This window comes from Hyla sarda, unplaced genomic scaffold (assembly GCF_029499605.1).
Source record: "Hyla sarda isolate aHylSar1 unplaced genomic scaffold, aHylSar1.hap1 scaffold_1314, whole genome shotgun sequence".
In the NCBI taxonomy this organism is placed as follows: Eukaryota; Metazoa; Chordata; class Amphibia; order Anura; family Hylidae; genus Hyla; species Hyla sarda.
In genome coordinates, this window is record NW_026607939.1 from 55,820 (window position 1) to 77,890 (window position 22,071).

Genomic DNA, 22,071 nt, shown 5'->3' on the forward strand with positions numbered 1-22,071 from the left:
AATGTCCCAGCAGTGTCACCTCTCCAGTCATCACCAGACCCCTCCATTACTGTATAATGTCCCAGCAGTGTCACCTCTCCAGTCATCACCAGACCCCTCCATTACTGTATAATGTCCCAGCAGTGTCACCTCTCCAGTCATCACCAGACCCCTCCATTACTGTATAATGTCCCAGCAGTGTCACCTCTCCAGTCATCACCAGACTCCTCCATTACTGTATAATGTCCCAGCAGTGTCACCTCTCCAGTCCTCACCAGACCCCTCCATTACTGTATAATATCCCAGCAGGGTCACCTCTCTAGTCAGCAGCTCCATCATCATGTTGATAAGTTCTAGAATCTTCATTTCACCCATTTCCTCATGTATCAGGGAGTGAGGTGGGGGCCCCGGGATTGGACTCAGGGATCTTCCCCATTCTTCACCCACAGGGGCCCGACAGCGCCCACTAGAGGACTTCTTCACTACTGTGTAATCCTGTGTATGGAGAGACACATTAATATCACTGCATACATTCACAGAATCCCTCACCTCTCCAGTCATATCCATCTGTTATTATATAGATAAGAATGAGGTCATGTGACATCACTCCCAGAATCCCTCACCTCTCCAGTCATATCCATCTGTTATTACATAGATAAGAATGAGGTCATGTGACATCACTCCCAGAATCCCTCACCTCTCCAGTCATATCCATCTGTTATTACATAGATAAGAATGAGGTCATGTGACATAACTCCCAGAATCCCTCACCTCTCCAGTCATATCCATCTGTTATTACATAGATAAGAATGAGGTCATGTGACATCACTCCCAGAATCCCTCACCTCTCCAGTCATATCCATCTGTTATTATATAGATAAGAATGAGGTCATGTGACATCACTCCCAGAATCCCTCACCTCTCCAGTCATATCCATCTGTTATTACATAGAGAAGAATGAGGTCATGTGACATCACTCCCAGAATCCCTCACCTCTCCAGTCATATCCATCTGTTATTACATAGAGAAGAATGAGGTCATGTGACATCACTCCCAGAATCCCTCACCTCTCCAGTCATATCCATCTGTTATTACATAGATAAGAATGAGGTCATGTGACATAACTCCCAGAATCCCTCACCTCTCCAGTAAGCCGGAAGAGTATCTGTAAGGTGAGGTTTAGGATCCTGTCGGCCATCTTGTTCCTGTCTCTCTCCATGGTTGATGGGTCATCCAGGAGAATTCTCTTATATAGAAGATATCAGCAGGGGATCCTGGATTGGAGAAACCTGAAGGGAAGAAGAGGAGACGATGATAAACCGCACCAGATTCTATGGAGAAATAAAATCCATTTCCTGGAGATAATCTGGGGAAACATCTGAGGAGACATTATAGTCACAATCCTGGAGGCTGTAAACCTAGTCAGGGGATCCATCATAGTCTGGGGCGGAGTCATGGGGGATGGGCAAAATATGGAGATAAGAATTCAACACGGTTTCGTTTTTAAGTATATTTTTTGCTGGCAGCTGGAACTTTCGCTTTCTCTTTCCTGCATTCTACACAGGATCCGGCCCATTGTCTTCTCCGAGATCCAGGAACAGGACCTCACTTTCTCTGTTGGACGGTGATCACATGGGTGATGAGTAGGAATTAATGGATGTTTTCAATGAAAATCAATATTGGTAATCGCTGTCGACGATTTTCTTTACCGATAAATCGCGCACCGATTAGTTGTTGCAGAAATCCTCAAAAGTAGAGAGCAGCATACCACGGTGACATCATCATTACGGATGACCATTGGGGCCGTACGGCTGGGCTTATGATCTAGAAGAAATGCCAAGTCAGGGTTAATGACAATCTCCTGGTTTCGGAAGGCGTCTCCACTCCCCCTCAATGTCCTCTATCTCACCAGGATACAGAGCACGATCATAATCCTGGAGTTACGGGAGACGGTCGGGTGATGACTTTCATCAGGACTTGATCATTGGATATAACGGTCATATTGGGTAAACGGCGCTGACATCTGTCCTGTATTATAACAGCGTTTACCACATTGTCCTCCTTAGTTATTGGCGCAGTCACATGACACATTTCTGCGCTTTTCGTACTCGGATTCACATAAAGCGTTGGTGGGATCATAGGTGAATGGATCCGCGTCACACTGGGAATTATTGTCCCGGAATGTTACGGAATTGTCCAGAAATGGGGCAGAAAGCCAATCTGGTCTCCAGGGTTGGTACGACACTATGTCGGGAGTTTGAATCCTGACGTGGATGTTGTCCCTCCAGGTGCCCACGTTATGGACCCTTCTCATCTGGAACACATTGTTTTAGGTAACGAAGGGAGGTGGGGAGATCCACCAGGACCACAGTGGCGGCCATCTTAGATTAATATCTGGAGGCCGCTCAGGATCGTAACCTCCAAAAGAAGTGTCCAATACCCGGAGGAAGGAGACTGATCAGGTGACAGGATGGGCGGGGAGGTGACCTGCAGCCCTTCACCATCCAGACATCCCCTGGGGGGCAGTATAGGCAGGAGATCAGGTAAATGAGTGATGGCCGGCACAGAGGTTTGATTGTGAGATCTAAAGGGTTAATGATGATGACTAATAATCGTGGTGAGTCCTGGCTGCTTATAGCTCCTGAGCTCACCTCAAAGTCCCCATAGAGGGTGCAGAGTGTTATTATATACTGTGTCCTTAAGGGGTTAATAATAAACAACCCCAATAATCCTGATCTGATGGTGACCGCACACACATACCTGTATCTGTAGAGGAGCCGTGTGCTTACAGGACCTGTGATGATGTCACCGTCATGTGATCAGTCACATGGAGGAGGAGGAGTCACATGATCAGGGGCTGCTGCTCTAGGCTCATCTGCTCAGTGTATGCAGGACTCTGCTGTCACATGACCATTATCACAGGTCCTTCAATCACCATCTTTTCTATACTGGCTGCTAAACTCCGCCCACTCCTGTCACATGATCCTCCCCACAGGTCCTTTACCCCCAGTCACATCTTTACTGCAAAACTTTACCCCCAAATGTACTGGTCACATGATTGTGACATCATCACAGGTCCTACACCTCCAGCATGTAGCAGATACAGAGCAGGTCCTGGTGGGGCAGTCACTGCTGTTGTGTTGTGTGTGGAGATCTCTCAGAGCAGCAGCCCCTGATCATGTGACTCCTCCTCCTCCATGTGACTGATCACATGACGGTGACATCATCGCAGGTCCTGTAAGCACACGGCTCCTCTACAGATACAGGTATGTGTGTGCGGTCACCATCAGATCAGGATTATTGGGGATGTTTATTATTAACCCTTAAGGACCCGATGTATATTTACATTCTGTGCCCCATATGGGACTTTGAGGTGAGCTCAGGAGCTATAAGCAGCCAGGACTCACCACTAATGACGCTCATCGCCATTAACCCCTTTAGATTCCATGATCAAAGTCGATTGCAGGATCTAAAATGAGTAAAATGCAGTTGTTGGGGGGCGGAGTCTAGATCAGCTGAGATGACAGCCGGAGGGCCCCTTACCATGCTCTGTGCTCAGATCGGTGCTCTAAGTATACAGACACCTCCACAGCCTGTGTAAGCCGAGCACCGATAACACTGATCACTATGGCAGAGAGTTATTCAGGGTTTGTAATAGAAGCCCCTCCCCTAATAAGTTTATATCCCATGTTTGTAATAAAATAATGTAGGTGGGCGTGGCTTAGACATGGCGCTGTACGGTTGTTTTTCTAGGGAGCACCGTGCCGACCAGCGGTTGTTTCCTGATTTCCTGCCTATACTGCCCCCCCAGGGGATGTCTGGATGGTGAAGGTATCAGGTCACTTACCCGCCCATCCTGTCACCTGATCAGTCTCTTTTCTCCGGGTATCAGCCACTTCTTCCATACAGGACTATGTAAGCATCAGGTTTTTTAAGTTTCTCCCGCGCCCCTATTATTACTATAGACAGTGTTTCCAAACCAGCGTGCCTCCAGCTGTTGTAAAACTACAACTCCCAGCATGCCCTGACAGCCAAATGCTGTAACAGCTGGAGGCACCCTGCTTGGGAAACACTGACTCCGGTGATGGCCCAGACCCTGCGTGTGTAACGGTATATGATGCTCGGCCTCTGCTGCAGGTAATAGCAGGTTCTTCCGGGGGGACATTTGGTTGGCTTTGGCGCATGCGCAGCTGGCCATAGGGAGATATTTTAGGAATATTGAGACGCACTTTATTAATGTGAGTGATCTATGTACCATATGATATCAGGATTATTGTTCACTACATTATTTAAAATGCTTACGTCTTATAATATTGATTGCTGGGGCCACTTATTTTGGCTCTGACACTTACTGCGCGTGCGCCATGGCTTTGGATCTATGAAGTGATTCACCACGCATGCGCGAATTCAATTGCGCGATACAGAGGAAAAATTATGGAACCTGCGCATGCGCGGGGAAATGGGCTGTAAGTAACATATTAGGCCGACAGTATGCGCTTGCGCCTGTTATGGGAGTGAGGCAGGATACCGGAACTAGTCATAGTCTGTGACACCGGAACTAGTTGCATGGAGTGCGTGTGCATGAATGGATGGATGGCGTTCACACCTGTCGGCACTGAGGTACTAAATACTTGTGTTATATAAAGACATGTTTGTGATATGACAGCCATGTGCCCCTGAGGAAGTCACCAAGAGTGACGAAACGCGTGGGAACTTAGGGATTTTGTGAGACACCCGCTCTCTACCTGACAGTGTGATGTATATGTATTTGCTCCATTGATCATATCATGTAACTTGGTTATTTGATTTATTTATTGTTGCAGCAGCAGTGTATGGATTTGTTAAGCTTGGTTGATGTAGAAACTGCATTCTTTGCAGCAAGACTGTATACATTGTTTACTCATAAGAGCTGCCATTTGTGCACCCTAGAATATACTGTGTTGGGGCCAGAAGTCACAGGGGGATTATTGCATCTTATTCTTTAGACATATAGATATTAGACGGGTGTCTTTGTTTGTGGGGGGAGTGCCAGAGCAAGACTGGGATCCCTCCCTATGGCTTTAGGTCGGTCCGAGATGTTGTGGACCTCCTTTTTAAATGTTTTTAACATTATATGGCTATTTTTTGTACAATAAAGAATTACTTTGATATATATATATTTTTGGTGTGCTATCACTTTCTGCTTTTTCTTTTCTATTTTTTGGTTGTACTTCCGGGGGGACATATCGCAATTCACATAAAATCCTGGTGTAATTGTGATGTATATTGTGCCCCCTAGTGGACACATTTCACTATTCTTCATTGGACAATGTCATATTGAATCCCTCTATTCTTCTCCCTGCTCTGATGAAGACGTTCTGAATACACCGCAGCCTCAGAGATTAGGAGAAATGGATTCACAACGTCTTCAGCAGAGCAGGGAGAGCGACCTCAGAAGACCTGGAGGACCAGAGCGCCACCACTGGACGGGAGAGGGGAGTGCGCTCTAGTCTCTTATTTTACAGCCCTCGGACAATGGATTTTGTTTTATAGAGAAATCTGAAAACTCCTATAATGTCTCCTCAGATGTTCCCCCGATTATCTCCAGGAAATGGATTTTATTTCTCCATAGAATCTGGTGCGGTTTATCATCGTCTCCTCTTCTTCCCTTCAGGTTTCTCCAATCCAGGATCCTCTGCTGATATCTTCTATATAAGAGAATTCTCCTGGATGACCCATCAACCATGGATAGAGACAGGAACAAGATGGCCGACAGGATCATAAACCTCACCCTACAGATACTCTTCCGACTTACTGGAGAGGTGAGGGATTCTGGGAGTGATGTCACATGACCTCATTCTTATCTATATAATAACAGATGAATATGACTGGAGAGGTGAGGGATTCTGGGAGTGATGTCACATGACCTCATTCTTATCTATGTAATAACAGATGGATATGACTGGAGAGGTGAGGGATCCTGGGAGTGATGTCACATGACCTCATTCTTATCTATGTAATAACAGATGGCTATGACTGGAGAGGTGAGGGATTCTGGGAGTGATGTTACATGACCTCATTCTTATCTATGTAATAACAGATGGATATGACTGTAGAGGTGAGGGATTCTGGGAGTGATGTCACATGACCTCATTCTTATCTATGTAATAACAGATGGATATGACTGGAGAGGTGAGGGATTCTGGGAGTGATGTCACATGACCTCATTCTTATCTATGTAATAACAGATGGATATGACTGAAGAGGTGAGGGATTCTGGGAATGTATGTAGTGATATTAATGTGTCTCTCCATACAAAGGATTACACAGTAGTGAAGAAGTCCTCTAGTGGGCGCTGTCGGGCCCCTGTGTGTGAAGGATGGGGAAGAACCCTGAGCCCAATCCCGGGGCCCCCACCTCACTCTCTGATACATGAGGAAATGGAGGAACAGAAGATCCGAGAACTCATCAACAAGATGATGGAGCTGCTGACTGGAGAGGTGACCCTGCTGGGACATTATACAGTAATGGAGGGGTCTGGTGATGACTGGAGAGGTGACCCTGCTGGGACATTATACAGTAATGGAGGGGTCTGGTGATGACTGGAGAGGTGACCCTGCTGGGAATGCTGGGACATTATACAGTAATGGAGGGGTCTGGTGATGACTGGAGAGGTGACACTGCTGGGACATTATACAGTAATGGAGGGTCTGGTGATGACTGGAGAGGTGATACTGCTGGGAATGCTGGGACATTATACAGTAATGGAGGGGTCTGGTGATGACTGGAGAGGTGACCCTGCTGGGACATTATACAGTAATGGAGGGATCTGGTGATGACTGGAGAGGTGACACTGCTGGGACATTATACAGTAATGGAGGGGTCTGGTGATGACTGGAGAGGTGACACTGCTGGGAATGCTGGGACATTATACAGTAATGGAAGGGTCTGGTGATGACTGGAGAGGTGACACTGCTGGGACATTATACAGTAATGGAGGGGTCTGGTGATGACTGGAGAGGTGACACTGCTGGGACATTATACAGTAATGGAGGGGTCTGGTGATGACTGGAGAGGTGACACTGCTGGGACATTATACAGTAATGGAGGGGTCTGGTGATGACTGGAGAGGTGACACTGCTGGGACATTATACAGTAATGGAGGGTCTGGTGATGACTGGAGAGGTGACACTGCTGGGACATTATACAGTAATGGAGGGGTCTGGTGATGACTGGAGAGGTGACACTGCTGGGACATTATACAGTAATGGAGGGGTCTGGTGATGACTGGAGAGGTGACACTGCTGGGACATTATACAGTAATGGAGGGGTCTGGTGATGACTGGAGAGGTGACACTGCTGGGACATTATACAGTAATGGAGAGGTCTGGTGATGACTGGAGAGGTGACACTGCTGGGACATTATACAGTAATGGAGGGGTCTGGTGATGACTGGAGAGGTGACACTGCTGGGAATGCTGGGACATTATACAGTAATGGAGGGGTCTGGTGATGACTGGAGAGGTGACACTGCTGGGACATTATACAGTAATGGAGGGGTCTGGTGATGACTGGAGAGATGACACTGCTGGGACATTATACAGTAATGGAGGGGTCTGGTGATGACTGGAGAGGTGACACTGCTGGGACATTATACAGTAATGGAGGGGTCTGGTGATGACTGGAGAGGTGACACTGCTGGGACATTATACAGTAATGGAGGGGTCTGGTGATGACTGGAGAGGTGACACTGCTGGGACATTATACAGTAATGGAGGGGTCTGGTGATGACTGGAGAGGTGACCCTGCTGGGACATTATACAGTATTGAAGGGGTCTGGTGGTGACTGGAGAGGTGACACTGCTGGGATATTATACAGTAATGGAGGAGTCTGATGATGACTGGAGAGGTGACACTGCTGGGAATGCTGGGACATTATACAGTAATGGAGGGGTCTGGTGATGACTGGAGAGGTGACACTGCTGGGATATTATACAGTAATGGAGGAGTCTGATGATGACTGGAGAGGTGACACTGCTGGGAATGCTGGGACATTATACAGTAATGGAGGGATCTGGTGATGACTGGAGAGGTGACACTGCTGGGACATTATACAGTAATGGAGGGGTCTGGTGATGACTGGAGAGGTGACACTGCTGGGACATTATACAGTAATGGAGGGGTCTGGTGATGACTGGAGAGGTGACACTGCTGGGATATTATACAGTAATGGAGGGGTCTGGTGATGACTGGAGAGGTGACACTGCTGGGACATTATACAGTAATGGAGGGGTCTGGTGATGATTAGAGAGGTGACACTGCTGGGACATTATACAGTAATGGAGGGGTCTGGTGATGACTGGAGAGGTGACACTGCTGGGACATTATACAGTAATGGAGGGGTCTGGTGATGACTGGAGAGGTGACACTGCTGGGAATGCTGGGACATTATACAGTAATGGAGAGATCTGGTGATGACTGGAGAGGTGACACTGCTGGGAATGCAGGGACATTATATAGTAATGGAGGGGTCTGGTGATGACTGGAGAGGTGACACTGCTGGGACATTATACAGTAATGGAGGGGTCTGGTGATGACTGGAGAGGTGACACTGCTGGGACATTATACAGTAATGGAGGGGTCTGGTGATGACTGGAGAGGTGACACTGCTGGGACATTATACAGTAATGGAGGGGTCTGGTGATGACTGGAGAGGTGACCCTGCTGGGACATTATACAGTAATGGAGGGGTCTAGTGATGACTGGAGAGGTGACACTGCTGGGACATTATACAGTAATGGAGGGGTCTGGTGATGACTGGAGAGGTGACACTGCTGGGACATTATACAGTAATGGAGGGGTCTAGTGATGACTGGAGAGGTGACACTGCTGGGACATTATATAGTAATGGAGGGGTCTGGTGATGACTGGAGAGGTGACACTGCTGGGAATGCTGGGACATTATACAGTAACACCACTGGAGGGGTCGGGGTGATGACTGTATCATTATGTGTCAGGTTCCTATAAGGTGTCAGGACGTGGCGGTCTATTTCTCCATGAAGGAGTGGGAGTATGTAGAAGGACACAAGGATCAGTACAAGGATCAGGTCATGATGGAGGATCAGCAGCCCCTCACATCACCAGGTAATAGACATGACTATATACACACGTCCTCTCATTATTTGTATGTAAAGAATGAATTCAGTCTCTGTATGTGTTCCCTACAGTCAGATCCAGTTAGAGATCAGCACCAGAGAGGTGTCCCCGTCCTCTTCTTCCACAGGATGATCAGGTAGATGGAGATATTCCCTATGATCTGTAGAAGGGCTGTGAAGCTCTTGTGGTCAGTCCCCTCACCCTCCATGACTCCTCATCTCCTGCTCATCTATAACATCCCACGTGACTTCTCCTACTGTCTGATGACTTTTACTATATTTCTTCCACATCTTATGAATCAGGGTGAAGATCCGAACAATATTAATGCTCCAGAGACAGATGTGAGCGGTGATGAGCAGTATAAGGAGGACATTACTACAGGGAAAGATCTGATCTATAGTAATACTACAGACTTAAGGGAAGAAGAAGAAGAGACAGATGTGAGCAGTGATGAGCAGTATAAGGAGAACATTCCTACAGAGAAAGATCTGATCTATAGTAATACTACAGACTTAAGGGAAGAGACAGATGCAAGTGGTGATGAGCAGTATAAGGAGGACATTCCTTCAGGTAACCACCCAGGTGAGTAGTAACCACTAAATGCAGAGAACAGTCACAGATTCTTCTTGGTCACTGGCTGCAGTTATTCTTGGGTGTAACTCTATTGGTGTAACTAGAGGTTTTTGGGGGGCTCCAAGGCCTTCTGTGCGCTCTTACTATAGATTCTACACCTTTTATGCCCCCACACTATTACTGTGCTCCACAGACTGTTCTGCATCTTCTCTTCACCCCACACTGTGTATATACCCACTTTGTTCCAGTGGAAGAATAAATACCTCTCCCCATCATCCCCCCAGAGCGGCTGTGTCCTCCGGCAGAAGTCACCTGGTGTTGGCTACTTTATGATCTGATCATGTGGCCTGTACCTGGCAGACATTACTAGCTGTTCCAGAACACTGTCTGCGGGATATAAGTGGGGGGGAAATCATTGGGCAGAGAGACAAAGAAGCGGAGACAGTTGAAGCGGTGCTCCCCCGAGGAGCTGAGACATATACCCCGGACCCCCAGAGGAGCCCCCCCTGTACAACCCCAAGAACACCATCCCAACCATGAAGCATGGCGGTGGAAACATCAGGGGAATTTTATCAAAACCTGTCCAGAGGAAAAGTTGTTGAGTTGCCCATAGCAACCAATCAGATCGCTTTTTTCATTTTTCGTAGGCCTTTTTAAAAATGAAAGAAGCAATCTGATTGGAGGTTTTTTCCTCTGGACAGGTTTGGATAAATATCCCCCATCATTCCTTGGGGCTGCTTTTCCGAAAAGGGGACAGGACGACTGCACCGTATTGAGGGGAAGATGAATGGGGCCATGTATCGAGAGATCTTGGCCAACAACCTCCTTCCCTCAGTAAGAGCATTGAAGATGGGTCGTGGCTGGGGCTTCCAGCATGACAACGACCCGAAACACACAGCCAGGGCACTATGGAGTGGCTCCGTAAGAAGCATCTCAAGGTCCTGGAGTGGCGCAGTCTTCAGACCAGAACCCAGTAAAAAATCTTTGGAGGGAGCTGAAAATCCTTATTGCCCAGTGACATCCCCGAAACCTGAAGGATCTGGAGAAGATCTGTATGGAGGAGTGGGCCAGAACCCCTGCGGCAGTGTGTGCAAACCTGGTCAAGAACTACAGGAAACGTTTGATCTCTGTAATTGCAAACAAAGGTTTCAGCCATGATCATTACACCCCTGGATGGAAACATTGCTGCTCAGTAGAGACTGGGAGGAAGAGACCTCGATGCCGGACGATCAGTCATAGACCCTATGGGAAGGACAGTTCAGCTAAAGCCATGTCAGCAAAGTGAATGTACAGGATATGAAGCTTGAAAATAAGAACAAGTCTTAGCAGTTTAACCCCTTCCCTAATAAAAGTTTGAATCACCCCCTTTTCCCATATAAAAAAACTATAAAAAATTAAGGTTTTTTAAACTGCACGGTCAAAATACCAAAGTCCAGAACTGCGTAGATTTGGTCACTTTATATACCCTAAAAAAATGTATAAAAAGTGATCAAAAAGTCCCATAGAAAAATGGTACAGGTATAAACTTCAGATCTCAGCGCAAAAAATGACCCTCACACATCCCTGTATACGGAAAAATAATAAAGTTATAGGGGTCAGAAGAGGACAATTTTAAACATGCTAATTTTTGTACAAAAAGTTCAATTTATTTTTTTAAAGAAGTAACAAAATCAAACCTATATAAGTTGGGTGTCCTTATACCGTATGGACCTACAGAATAAAGATAAGGTGTCACTGTTACCGAAATATGTACTGCGTAGAAACAGAAGCCCCCAAAAGATACAAAATAGTGTTTTTTAATTTAATTTTTGCCTCACAAATTATTTTTTATTTTTGGTTTCACTGTAGATTTTGTGGTGAAATGATTCATGGTATTACAAAGTAAAATTGGTAGCACAAAAACCAACAACAACCTCATATGGGTCTGTAGGTAGAAAACTGAAAGCGTTCTGATTTTTAGAAGGTGAGGTGGAAGAAACGAAAGTGAAAAAACCTTTAAAAAGTCCTTAAGGGGTTAAAGCATTGTTTTTTTTATTAAAATATAAGGAAAACTATACAAGTTGGATGATGATACTGACCTGATGGATAAGTATAACGTCAGTTGTGACATCACGTTATATGGTAGGTGATGAAAAAATCCCAAATTTGCAGAATTACATTTTATTTCAATTGAATTTTATCCCACAATTTTTTTCGGTTTCACAGTAAAATTGGTCCCACAAAAAACAAACTCTCATGTGACTCTAGATGGAAAAATTTAAATAAGGTTAATACCCAATTATATAATCTGTGTTATTCTCTGCAGATTCTTGTAGCAGGAGATCAGAGGAGAATCTTATATCTTCAGATTATAAAGCAGATGATGATATCACACAAGATACATATGAAGAACATTCCATTATCCCAGATACACCCTCAGCCCTTCACAGCCAAGATCTGTCATCTCATCCTTATATACAGGTCCTGTCTTCTCAGTCATCACAGGATGTTAAGGAAAAAGAGGGTCATAGAAGGGGTGTTGGACATCAACGAGCTCATACAGGAAAGAAACCATATTCATGCTCAGAATGTGGGAAATGTTCTATTAAGAAATCAGTTGTTATTAAACATAAAAGAACTCACACAGGGGAGAAGCCATTTTCATGTTTACAGTGTGGAAAATGTTTTACTGAAAAATCTAATCTTGTTAAACATCAGAGAACTCACACAGGGGAGAAGCCTTTTTCATGTTCACAATGTGGAAAATGTTTTACTGAAAAATCAAGTCTTGTTCAACTTCAAAGAACTCACACAGGAGAGAAGCCATTTTCATGTTCACAATGTGGGAAATGTTTTACTGAAAAATCAAATCTTGTTAAACATCAAAGAACTCACACAGGAGAGAAGCCATTTTCATGCTCAGAATGTGGGAAACGTTTTACTTGCAAATCAGATGTTACTCGACATAAAATAACTCACACAGGGGAGAAACCATTTTCATGTTCAGAATGTGGGAAATGTTTTACTGATAAATCAAGTCTTCTTAAACATCAGAAAACTCACACAGGAGAGAAGCCATGTTCATGTTCAGAATGTGGGAAATGTTTTACTCGCAATTCAAGTCTTACTAAGCATAAAAGAACTCACACAGGGGAGACGCCATATTCATGTTCAGAATGTGGGAAATGCTTTACTCATTATACAAGTCTTTATAGGCATAAAATAACTCACACAGGAGAGAAGCCAATTCAGAACAATAAATGATGCAGAAAACATCTATATATTATCCATGTACATAGGATATCTTACATTTATACATATATCATATGCTGCATCTCCAAACTTGTTCCCAATCGTTCTTTTTAGAAGACCCAACAGGCATAATCCATGGGGAGCTGCTACTGGAGACCCAAACACCTCACAGAGAAGGGACTTATTCCAGTGATGAAGAATTCCAGGACGGTCAGGGCTTCACCTGCTGAGACCCTTTTAGAAAGGTTGTGTTATCCCCGATCCTAGCTGATCATGTGGCGTCCGATCACTGGACACCTCAGTCTGTGCTCGGCTGTTTCTGCAGCTCCCATAGTGAATGTACCTCCTACCTACCTACCTGGGGACACTGGGGTCCCTGTTATTGAGATACAGGGGATAGATGACACAACCCCCTCACCACCCCGTGATGTACTTTTATGTCCTGGGCGGGATTACTTTCCTGACTGTCTTGGCAGTGTAACCCTATGTATGCCGCAGTCAGTACTGATTGTGGCATCTATAGGGTTAAACTGTCTTGCTCCCCCAGTCATGGCCTCCAGGTCTACCAGGCGCTGTTGCCTATGAGGCCCGACCTCGGTAACACTGACAGTTATACTGCGCTGTAGTACAGATGTATGGTGGTATAGTATAACAGCGATTAGACGAAAGCAGCTTCAGGTCCTTAATAAAAACGTATGGTCCCTGTCCCAATAAAGCCGTATATTATTACAAAAAAACTCCAAAACATACATAGCAGGTATTCTTTGTACTAACTTGTACTTTAAAGGGGTACTCCGCCCCTAGACATCTTATTCTCTATCCAAAGGAGAAGGGATAAGATGTCTGATTGTGGGGGTCCCACTGATGGGATCTCCCTGCTGCACCGATGTTCGTTTAGAATGCTGGCTGCAGCGCAGGAGGCTTGTGATGTCACGGCCACGCCCCGTCATGATGTCACAGCCAAGCTCCTGATGGCCGTCACGACACTTCCATTGACTTTAATTGAGGGGGCGTGGCCGTGACGTTACGAGCCTCCGCCCCACATCGCCAGTCATCCGGCACGGAGCGAATTATCCAATAAATCTTTAGCAGGCATACTGTGCGAGTTCAGTGCGATTATTGAGAATGAAGATTACAGATGTTTTCTACGGAATACTAGGTGAATGGTAGAATGGAATGTCCATAGACTATAATGGGAAGAACATTTTATTTGGAGCCTAAACCATTTACCATATCAAATTATCTTTTACCACAAGTGTCCCCAGACAGAGCCGCACAGTGTAAAATGGAAATGACCTGGGATTATAGCGGTTTATTATAGAATGCAAAGGTGAATGACAAGATGGAATGTCCATAGACTATAATGGGAAGAAGATTTATTTAAAGTATGAACCATTTAACATATCAAATACATCTTAAGGTTACAGTCCCACATACCGCTTACACAGCCTATTTCACGCTGCGCTAAATCTGCTGCATTATCCCCGATCACCATACACATAGGGCTTTCTGGCGGCAGCTCTGTGTGTGCAGTGAGTTTGGGTAAGCGGTATGTGGGACCGTACCCTTAGCCTCTTAAGGACGCAGGGCGTACCTGTATGCCCTGTGCCTGTCCCGGTCTATAACATAGTAGGTTGGTCCCGGCATCTAATGAAAGCCGGGACCCTGGGCTAATAGCGTGCGGAACTGATCGTTGTGCCACGTGCTATTAACCCTTTAGACACGGCAATCAAAGTTGATCGCCGTGTCTAAAGTTGAAAAAATCCCGGCAGGTCAGTCAAATCGTGATGTCCCGATCAGCTAGGACGCGGTGCGTCCGATTGGGGATTGACTTCTCCATGCCTGAGATCTAGTCAGGAGAAGTCAAGCCCCGATAACACTGATCATCCGCATGTAGTTCTATGCTGATGATCAGTATTAGGAATTAATGTAATGCATGTTATAGCCACTAGAGGGGGTTATAATATAGCAACAAAAAAAAGTTACTAATGATGAATTAACCCCTTCCCTAATAAAAGTAAGAATCACCCCCCTTTTTCCATGTGGTATCGCTGCGTGCGGAAATGCTTTATCTATAAAAATAAATGATTAATTAAACCGCATGGTCAATGGCGTACACGCAAAAAAAAAATCGGAAATAGCGTATTTTTGGTCACTTTTTATAGCACAAAAAATGAATAAATCCGATCAAAAAGTCCAATCAAAACAAAAATGGTACCGATAAAAACTTCAGATCATGGTGCAAAAAATGAGCCCTCATACCGCCCCGTACACGGAAAAATAAAAACGTTACTGGGGTCAGAATATGACAATTGCTAACGTATAAATTCTGCATGTAGTTAGGATTTTTTTTTTCTCACAGAAAAGGATTGCAGTAACACTTGTTTTACTATACACATGTTTATTCCCTTTGTGTATATTGGAACTAAACAAAAAAAGCTTCTTACACCTCTCAGCCGGAATGTTGGACCACTCTTCCTATAACCATCAATAAGCTTCTTACACCTCTCAGCCGGAATGTTGGACCACTCTTCCTATAAGCATCAATAAGCTTCTTACACCTCTCAGCCGGAATGTTGGACCACTCTTCCTTTACAAACTGCTCCAGGTCTCTTATTGGAAGGCGCCTTTTCCCAACAGTAATTATAAGATCTCTCCACAGGTGATCAATGGGATTTAGATCTGGACTCATTGCTGCCACTTCAGAACTCTCCAGCGCTTTGTTGCCATCCAATTTTGGGGGCTTTTTGACGTATGTTTGGGGTCATTGTCCTTCTGGAAGACCCAAGATCTCGGACAAAACCCAGCTTTCTGACACTGGGCTGTACAGTGCGACCCAAAATCCATTGGTAATCCTCAGATTTCATGATGTCTTGTACACATTCAAGGCCCCCAGTGCCAGAGGCAGCAAAACAACCCAAAACATCACTGACCTCCACCATATTTCACTGTAGGTACTGTGTTCTTTTCTTTGTAGGCCTCATTCGGTTTCGGTAAACAGTAGAATGATGTGATTAACCAAAAAGCTCTATCTTGGTCTCATCTGTCCACAAGACGTTTTCCCAGAAGGATTTTGGTTACTCAAGTTCATTTTGGTAAAATGTGGTCTTGCTTTTTTATGTCTCTGTGTCAGCAGTGGGGTCCTCCTGGGTCTCCTCCATAGTGGGGTCCTCCTGGGTCTCCTCCATAGTGGGGTCCTCCTGGGTCTCCTCCATAGTGGGGTCCTCCTGGGTCTCCTCCATAGTGGGGTCCTCCTGGGTCTCCTCCATAGTGGGGTCCTCCTGGGTCTCCTCCATAGTGGGGTCCTCCTGGGTCTCCTACCATAGCGTTTCATTTCATTTAAATGTGGACGGATAGTTCGCGCTGACACTGATGCTCTCTGAGCCTGCAGGACAGCTTGAATATCTTTGGAACTTGTTTGGGGCTGCTTATCCACCATCCGGACTATCCTGCGTTGACACCTTTTAATCAATTCTTTTCTTCCCCCCCACACCCAGGGAGATTATCTACAGTGCCATGGGTTGTAAACTTCTTGATAATGTTGCGCACTGTGGACAAAGGCAAATCTAGATCTCTGGAGATGGACTTGTAACCTTGAGATTGTTGATTTTTTTCCACAATTTTGGTCCTCAGACAGTTCTCTTCTCCTCTTTCTGTTGTCCATGCTTAGTGTGACACACACAGACACATAATGCAAAGACTAAGTGAACTTCTCTCCTTTTTATCTGCTTTCAGGTGTGATTTTTATATTGCCTACACCTGTTATTTGCCCCAGGTGGGTATAAAGGAGCATCACATGCTGGAAACAATTTTATTTATCCACAATTTAGAAAGGGTGCCAATAATTTTGTCCAGCCCATTTTTGGAGTTTGGTGACATTATGTCCAATTTGCTTTTTTTCCTCCCTTTTTTGGTTTAGTTCCAATACACACAAAGGGAATAAACATGTGTATAGGAAAACATGTGTTACTGCAATATATATATACAGAGGAGAGGAGATCTATATATATATATACAGAGGAGAGGAGATCTATATATATATATATACAGAGGAGAGGAGATCTATATATATATATATATACAGAGGAGAGGAGATCTATATATATATATATATATATATACAGAGGAGAGGAGATCTATATATATATATATATATATACACAAAGGGAATAAACATGTGTATAGCAAAACATGTGTTACTGCAATATATATATATATATATACAGAGGAGAGGAGATCTATATATATATACAGAGGAGAGGAGATCTATATATATATATATATATATATACACACAAAGGGAATAAACATGTGTATAGCAAAACATGTGTTACTGCAATATATATATATATACAGAGGAGAGGAGATCTATCTATATATATATATATATATATACAAAAATATAGAAGCAGCACACCACAGGTAGAGTTCAAAAGAACGGTGAATTTATTCCATGATGTGAGAGACTACGTTTCTCCAGCCTCACGCTGGCTTTCTCAAGTGCTTAATGAGTGACATATATGAGGCTTAAATAAGCCAACCAATTACAAAGTTTGTGACATCATCACATAGTGATTATCATATATAAACAATGTACAAAACCATAAATTATTAAGACATCGTATACGAAATGTGTTACATAAATACAGATATATGTGTGTCCAGTGCAGATCCACACCTCTTTGTCACCCGATCGTGACGTGTAATAAAGTGTCCATAAAAGAAGTCCATATTTCTACTAGATGTAGAATACCTTCTGAGCCGCTCTCATGAAACCATCCTTCCGGGACGCCGATATCTCGTGGTTACAGCTGATTAGGCTTCCGGGATCGAGGTGCGTCATCAAGCGTCTATAGCAACCTCCGGATCATCACGCCAGTCTCGCGATCAGCGAGAAATACTGTGTAGCTTAGCGTCCATAGTAACTTAGTCTCGGCCGTGTTCCAGCGCATGCGCACTGGTGATGAAGAAAGAATATTCTGCCAAACACCTCCGAGGGCGTCCATAGCAACAGGAGCGATCCCGGATCATCGAGCGCACCGCTGTTCCGATCAGGGAGTGCATCGCTCAGGTAAAGCAACTTACTTCATTACAAGGGAAACAATTAAGCCACATCATTCATACTAAACAAGCACTTCGGGTTGACTTACCGGTATCCAAACACTTTTTGGATGCCGGTCATGTTGAAACGGATTTAAAATGCATGATAGTGGATCATATCCCTCCACTTAATAGAGGCGGTGACAGATTAACTCAATTACAGACAAGGGAACTTAAGTGGATTTTCTTACTTGACAGCTTAAAACCGAAAGGACTCAATGTAGAATTCACAGTTCTACCTAAAATGATGAAACGTTAACAGATTGAGCCCCTCTTGTTAGGTTAGGACTGTCCTATTGTATGTTGTAAAGTGACATGTAATATGTATGTTTTTCTCTTTTTAATACTTGTTTCCATTACATTTCAGTATTCTATCGATATCTGAGTCTGCCCATGATGCCATCCTCACCGAGACGATCTTTGTAACATTAAGAAAAATCATCATTTGGATATTTCCTGTGTCATCACCTATAGCAACCCGGTACTAAACGCCACATACTGCTCTCTATTGCTTTTGCCTGTCTTCTTCTTTTGGAGAATCGCCCTGATACTTTCATTCAAGGGGAACATTGACAGTGCCATATGTATGTTTGTACTCTACGAATGTTGGGACATTCTATTGACACTTCCCTCTAACTGTGTGGGTAAGGGATGAAAGAATATGGATGATGAGACCTGGCCTAGGCCGAAGGTATATCTCCTTTTCAATGCGGGTGTTATCCATGTCCATGATGTACACCTTTTAAGCATGTCCCTTTACACCCGTTACACAGGGGATTGCCGTGTCAAAGTCCCGAAGTGCTTGTTTAGTATGAATGATGTGGCTTAATTGTTTCCCTTGTAATGAAGTAAGTTGCTTTACCTGAGCGATGCACTCCCTGATCGGAACAGCGGTGCGCTCGATGATCCGGGATCGCTCCTGTTGCTATGGACGCCCTCGGAGGTGTTTGGCAGAATATTCTTTCTTCATCACCAGTGCGCATGCGCTGGAACACGGCCGAGACTAAGTTACTATGGACGCTAAGCTACACAGTATTTCTCGCTGATCGCGAGACTGGCGTGATGATCCGGAGGTTGCTATAGACGCTTGATGACGCACCTCGATCCCGGAAGCCTAATCAGCTGTAACCACGAGATATCGGCGTCCCGGAAGGATGGTTTCATGAGAGCGGCTCAGAAGGTATTCTACATCTAGTAGAAATATGGACTTCTTTTATGGACACTTTATTACACGTCACGATCGGGTGACAAAGAGGTGTGGATCTGCACTGGACACACATATATCTGTATTTATGTAACACATTTCGTATACGATGTCTTAATAATTTATGGTTTTGTACATTGTTTATATATGATAATCACTATGTGATGATGTCACAAACTTTGTAATTGGTTGGCTTATTTAAGCCTCATATATGTCACTCATTAAGCACTTGAGAAAGCCAGCGTGAGGCTGGAGAAACGTAGTCTCTCACATCATGGAATAAATTCACCGTTCTTTTGAACTCTACCTGTGGTGTGCTGCTTCTATATTTTTGTATGCATTGAGGAACCAGTGGACCGAGGTTCAGAATATGCGGGCACCCCAATTTATTTTTTTCTTGACATTTTTGGAGGTGCTGTTCTTATTGGATATTTATATATATATATATATATATATATATACACACAAAGGGAATAAACATGTGTATAGCAAAACATGTGTTACTGCAATCCTTTTCTGTGAGAAATACTTCATTTTCTAGAAACATTTCAGGGGGGACAACATTTATGGCCATGACTGTATATAAGTAGGGATCATTATAACCGTATGGACCTACAGAATAAAGAGAAGGTGTCATTTTTACTGAATATTGTACTACGTAGAAACGGAAGCCCCCAAAAGTTACAAAATGGCTTTTTTTTTTGTCGCACAATTATAATTTTTTTGTTTTACTGTGGATTTTTGGTAAAATGACTAATGTCAATACAAAGAAGAATTCGTGGCGCAAAAAATAATCCATAACGTGGAATTTTAGGTGTAAAATTGAAAACTTTATGATTTTTAGAAGGTGATGATCAAAAAATGAAAGTGCAAAAACAGAAAAACCCTGCGTCCTTAAGGGGTTAAAGAGGTACTCTGGTGGAAAAATCTTATTTTTACATCACCTGGTGCCAGAAAGTTAAACAGGTTTGTAAATTACTTCTATTAAAAAATCTTAACCCTTCCAGTACTCCAGTGTATACTACAGAGGAAATTTTTTTTTCTGTCTGACCACAGTGCTCTCTGCTGACACCTCTGGCCATGTCAGGAACTGTCCAGAGCAGGAACAAAACCCCATAGCAAACCTCTCCTGCTCTGGACATTTCCTAAAATGGACAGAGGTGTCAGCAGAGAGCTCTGTGGTCAGACTGGAAAGAAGTCCAAAAAGAAAATAATTTCCTCTGTAGTATACAGCTGCTAATAAGTATTGGAAGGACTAAAAGATTTTAATAGAAATAATTTACAAATCTGTTTAACTTTCAGGCACCAGTTGATTTATAAAAAAAAAAGTTTTCCACCATAGTACCCCCCCCCCCCCTTAACTCCTTAAGGATAGAGGGCATCAAAGCGGGTCGGCCCGACCCGGTGCCTCGCGCTATTAACCCTTTAGACGCAGCGTTCAAAGTTGTTTGCTGTGTCTGAAGTAAAACTAAACTCTTGGTAGCTCAGTGGGTTTTTGGGGACCACTGTGGCGTCCCAAACAGCTGGAGGACGCGAAGAGGGTCCCTACCTTCCTCCTGCATGTCTGATCGCCAAATGACTGCTCAGTGCCTGAGATCCAGGCATGAGCAGTCAAGTGGCAGAATCATTGATCAATGTTATTCTATGGGATAACAATGATCAATGTAAAGGATCAGTGTGTGCAGTGTTATAGTCTCCTATGGGATAACAATGATCAATGTAAAAGATCAGTGTGTGCAGTGTTATAGTCTCCTATGGGATAACAATGATCCGTATAAGCGATCAGTGTGTGCAGTGTTATAGTCTCCTATGGGATAATGATCAATGTAAAAGATCAGTGTGTGCAGTGTTATAGTCTCCTATGTGATAACAATGATCAATGTAAAAGATCAGTTTGTGCAGTGTTATAGTCTCCTATGGGATAACAATGATCAGTATAAGAGATCAGTGTGTGCAGTGTTATAGCCTCCTATGGGATAACAATGATCAGTATAAGAGATCAGTGTGTGCAGTGTTATAGTCCCCTATGGGATAACAATGATCAGGATAAGAGATCAGTGTGTGCAGTGTTATAGTCCCTTATGGGATAACAGTGATCAGTATAAGAGATCAGTGTATGCAGTGTTATAGTCTCCTATGAGATAACAATGATCAATGTAAAAGATCAGTGTATGTAGTGTTATAGTTGCCTATGAGATAACAATGATCAGTGTAAGAGATCAGTGTGTGCAGTGTTATAGTCTCCCATGGGATAACAATGATCAGTATAAGAGATCAGTGTGTGCAGTGTTATAGTCTCCTATGGGATAATGATCAATGTAAAAGATCAGTATGTGCAGTGTTATAGTCTCCTATGGAATAACAATGATCAATGTAAAGGATCATTGTGTGCAGTGTTATAGTCCCCTATGGGATAACAATCATCAATGTAAAAGATCAGTGTGTGCAGTGTTATAGCCCCCCTATGGGATAATAATGATCAGTATAAGAGATCAGTGTGTGCAGTGTTATAGTCTCATATGGGATAACAATGATCAATGTAAAAGATCAGTTTGTGCAGTGTTATAGTCTCCTATGGGATAACAATGATCAGTATAAGAGATCAATGTGTGCAGTGTTATAGTCCCCTATGGGATAACAATGATCAGGATAAGAGATCAGTGTGTGCAGTGTTATAGTCCCCGTATGGGATAACAATGATCAGTAAAAGAGATCTGTGTTAGCAGTGTTATAGTCCCCTATGGGATAACAATGATCAGTATAAGAGATCAGTGTGTGCAGTGTTATAGTCTCCTATGGGATAACAATGATCAGTATAAGAGATCAGTGTGTGCAGTGTTATAGTCACT

The 22,071-nt window shown here is 43.8% G+C and overlaps 1 long non-coding RNA gene across 1 annotated transcript; it reads right to left on the reverse strand.

Moving 5' to 3' along the window:
* Positions 1-329: 329 nt before the first annotated feature.
* On the reverse strand, positions 330-2,868 carry LOC130305506 (uncharacterized). Its single transcript, XR_008855082.1, has 3 exons — positions 2,740-2,868; positions 1,121-1,268; positions 330-474 (listed from the first exon to the last, which is right to left on the reverse strand). It is a non-coding gene; the product is annotated as an uncharacterized LOC130305506 (long non-coding RNA).
* Positions 2,869-22,071: the final 19,203 nt, after the last annotated feature.